Consider the following 4,318-nt stretch of genomic DNA (forward strand, 5'->3'; position numbering starts at 1 on the left):
AACTTCCTGTGTTTCAGCTGGCGCGCACCGCCTCTTGTCCTGCTGCTTGGCACCACTGAAAAGAGTGTGACCCTCATCCTCTTGACACCCTCCCTTCAGGTACTTGTACACGTTGATAAGATCCCCTCTCAATCGTCCCTTCTACAGGCTGCCACTGCCCTTCTTGGCCACAAGAGCACATTGCTGGCTCATGGTCAACTTAGTGTCCACCAGCACTCCCACGTCCTTCTCCGCAGAGCTGTCCTCCAGCAGCTCAGCCCCCAGCCTGCACTGGTGCATGGAGTTATACCTCCCCACGTGCAGGACTGTGCACTTGCCCTTGTTGAACTTCATGAGGTTCCACTCCCCCCACCTCTCCAGCCTCTCCAGGTCTCTCAAATGGCAGCACAGTCTTCTGATGTATCAGCTGCTCTTCCCAGTTTATTACTGTTGGCACACTTGCTGAGGAGGCACTTTGTACCTTCGTCCACGTCACTGGCGACTAAGTTGAAGAAGACTGGCCCCAGTACGGAGCCCTGGGGGACATCACTGGCCTCCAACTAGACTCTGCACTGCTGATGACAACCCCCTGAGCTCTGCCTTTCAGCCACTTCTCAAGCCACCTCACTGGCCGCTCATCTAGCCCACACTTCTTGCCTATGAGGATGCTATGGGAGACAGTGTTTAAAAGCTTACTAAAGTCAAGGGAGACAACCTCCACTGCTCTCCCGCTATCTCCCCAACCACTCATTCCATCATGGAAGGCTAGGGGTGGATGAACAGTGATTCCAGAGCTTATGGGTGAGGATGACTAGGCAGGCTAACATGGCAGACATTGCTGTAGGTGTTTACAACAAGCCACCAGCTCAGGAAGAGGAAGTTGATGAGGCTTTTCATGGACAGCAGGAAGCCGCCTCCGGATCACAGACCCAGGCTCACCCAGGGGACTTCCACCACCCTTATATCTGCTGGGAAGACAACACAGCAAGGCACAAAAGCCCTCGCTGGAGATGCTGGGGACTGAACCCAGGACCTCCTGCATGCAAAGCAGGCGCTCTTCCACTGAGCTACATCCCCTTACACATGGCATATGTCGTTGGGGGCTGATCTTTAGGGTGCCCTCTCCTCCCATGCCATGTCCCTGACAAGCACAGCACCCTTGTGCCCTGCTGCCCTCAGACCCTCCCCAGAAAACTCCATTCAGACCCTCGTGCCAGGCCGCGGGGGAAGCTGGCCTTGCCTCTGCCCTGGGACTGCTCCTGCACAGGACCACCCCACAGAGCGCTGCCCCTGCAGCATCTCTGCAGCTAATTGGGTCAGGAGGAGAGTGTCACTGCAGGCGCTGCTGCCAGGCTCTGGCCCTGCCAGGGGAGGCTCGATGGAGAGGGGCAAGCCCCTTCCCTGAGTCACCTCTGCCAGCGCAGGCAGCACTCCTGTGTGCGTCACCTGTGTCCGCGAGGGCAGCAGCAGGAGGGAGTGGTGTGAGGGAAATGCCCTCCCCAGGGGGATGTGACCACAGCTCCGATTGCCCCCAGGGTGTGGGGTGGAGGGAGCAGGGGAGCAGGCAGAGCTGGTGCTGGGCAGGGAGCTGCCCAGAGCCCCTCAGCCAGGCTCCAGGCCTCCCCCTGCACCACGCTGTCCACCAGCACCCGGCCATGGGCAAAGGGCAGCATCCCCCTGCCTGGGGCTGGGTACGGGGTTGCGCTCAGGGACATTCCCATTCTTGCAGCACCAGGACAGTGCTGACACTGGAGTCCCCAGCACAGCCCCAGGTGGGGGGTTTCTGTGGGCCAACCGGCAGTGCATTTGGCTGTAAACAGAAAGGTTGTTGGTGGAACCCACCCAGGGACAGTGGAACAGGGAACCGAGCCTGGGGTTGCTGATTTGATTCCAAATGGAATTACAGTATAATGGCCTTGCAATACCTCTTGTAATACCTCTGCAGGAAAGCAAAATTGGACCCCCACGGGAACACCGGCGCTCTGTTGGAATGATGCTGTGGAAACCCTCCAAGAGCCAACAAGACTCAAGGACAAGAGAGAGGATCTTGGGAAACGGTATTGCAAAGGACAACCAGCTCCAGGCAAATAACCATGAGGAAACCACAACACTTTGAAGAACGTCAGGAACAGAGAGGACAAGAAGAGCAGAATAACCCAGAGGAACCGAAAAGTTCATTAGGGCTTATTAACCTATTAAAGTGTGCTCCCCAAAATGAATAATGAGATGGTAATGACATGATAATGATGTTACCACCTTCTTCTCTGCTTCCTATGCTAATTAGCATGGATGTTCAAGCACAAGCACAGAGCAAGTACGTGATGTGATAAAACTGTAACCAGCAGAAAAATCTGTATAAAGTACTCCCTGAAAAGTGTTTATAGATAAAGAATGAGAAAGGGAGAAGGTGTGCTAGCTTTGTGGATCTACCACCTAGCACCCATCCCTGTGCAGAAATGAAATAAACAAGTATCTCGATCCTGTGTGTCTGTTGGTTGCTTGCACATCCGGTAAAAGAACCCAGTTTGGGGACCCAAACACTGATACAGCCCCAAACAAGCCACCATGCCTCTGGGTCCATGCTCCTTTTCCCATGGAACAGTCTGGCTCGCTTGCATCACCCATCTCCTCAAAATCTGCTGCATTTTCCCATGCAGTAGGTGTGCTCTGACACTTTGTCTCTATGTATGATCTGGTCGACACAGTTTTCAGTTTACAGCCTGTTTGCATGTGTTCACATATGTCTGTCTGCATGGATACATTGGTTGGTTACATGGCAGCCTATTCCACCTGGCTCTGTATTCTCTTCCAAACTTCCTTTTCACCAGCACCCAACAAGCCCAGAGGACAGCACCAGCTATCACTTAGGCTCCACATGGCCAGGTATGCTGGGAGGCTGCTGGAGACTCCCTGGGAGCTCCATTTACAACAGCCTTACAGATAGTCCAGCACATGCACCAGGTTTTTGGCTTCTGCATTCAGATGGGTGCGGACATATATTATTCAGTTTCATTTCATTTGCCCTCTCCAGGTTCCTTTTCACTTCTGTGCCCTTCAAGCACCCAAATGCTGTGCTTTCCCAAGAAACTGGATACTAGTATTGCAAGGACACAAACCTGAATCTCTGAAGAGCTGCTTCTGTAGAACTGAAAACATTTCTGGTGGCTGAGTCAAGACACTCACCTGGAGGTAGCCGTCCCCCACCTCCTGCACACACCGACTTAGTAGACAGATGTATGGCTTTGCCTAGGAGGATTAATCCAGTGATTTATTTATAGCCCGAGTCTGGTGCATGCCAGGTTTGGCAGGTAAAAGGAATACAAGATCCGTTCACTAAAAGTATACCTTCTTACAGGGTGCCATTGCAATATATCCTTGTTAGAGTGTTCATCATAGATAGTGATGTAGCATTTCAATGCCTCCTCTCAAAGGACAGCTCTTTCTTCATACGGGCCAAAGCTTGTCCAGTTGGCAGCTACATTCCATCTTGTGTCTCAGTAACTCTGAGAAGACAACTCCACCAATTTCCATCGGCAGGCTTCAGGAGGAGTACAGCCTTCACCTCCTCAACTTCTGAGAGCTGCCATTAAAGGAAGGAGGTTAAACCTGGAAACAGTTTACTCTCCAGCTGATGGGGTTTCCTGGAAGATGGAAATCCAGAACTCAGCTAGATGTGTTTATCCCCAAATGCCATGACTTAGAGAATATTGGAAAATTTATCCTTAAGAAACTACTGAAATTATGGCTTGTCAACAGTTTCAGGCATCAAGGCAGGTCCCTCTTCTGACAGAAGGCTCCCGTAGTCGAGGGCTAAGCCCCCAGGTCAGGGTTCAGTGCTGGCCCTGGGAACAGCCCTCCATTTCCTCCGGATGAGAGACGTCATCTCACTCGCTGATGGAATAGTCCAGTAGCCAGGCTGTTAGCTTTCCACGTCCCCTTTCCCAAGAAGATGAGACAAAAATGGATTTAGGATAGAATTGTTACTATAGGCCTCATCAAAGAGTTTGACCAACCCCTTCAGTTCAAGTAAGGGCACCTCAAACATGGAGGTCTTGGAGCCCCAGCACGAAGGCATTCTTGCCGTTCCTCCAGACTTCATCACGAAACGTTGACTAATGCTGACCCACTACCAAAAGGGGAAAGGGGGCAAATAGGAGGGCAAAAATCTAAGGGCAACAGACTCGGGGCCAAAACATCCAGGAGGGCCAAAAAATCCAGAGGGGAAATGTAAATAATGACAGAAGAATGGGGAAAAAACATGCAGAGCTGGAAAATAAATGAGACAAAACGGGAAAATGGTAAAACTGGAAAAATGAGAAAACCAGAGAATCAAAAGAAA

General features: G+C 51.6%; 1 non-coding gene across 1 annotated transcript; it reads right to left on the reverse strand.

The window, feature by feature from the left end:
* Positions 1-984: 984 nt before the first annotated feature.
* TRNAA-UGC (transfer RNA alanine (anticodon UGC)) lies at positions 985-1,056 on the reverse strand. The gene has a single exon. It is a non-coding gene; the product is annotated as a tRNA-Ala (tRNA).
* Between the last annotated feature and the right edge of the window lie 3,262 nt (positions 1,057-4,318).

The sequence above is a fragment of the Rhea pennata genome, unplaced genomic scaffold (assembly GCF_028389875.1).
Source record: "Rhea pennata isolate bPtePen1 unplaced genomic scaffold, bPtePen1.pri scaffold_26, whole genome shotgun sequence".
Lineage (NCBI taxonomy): Eukaryota > Metazoa > Chordata > Aves > Rheiformes > Rheidae > Rhea > Rhea pennata.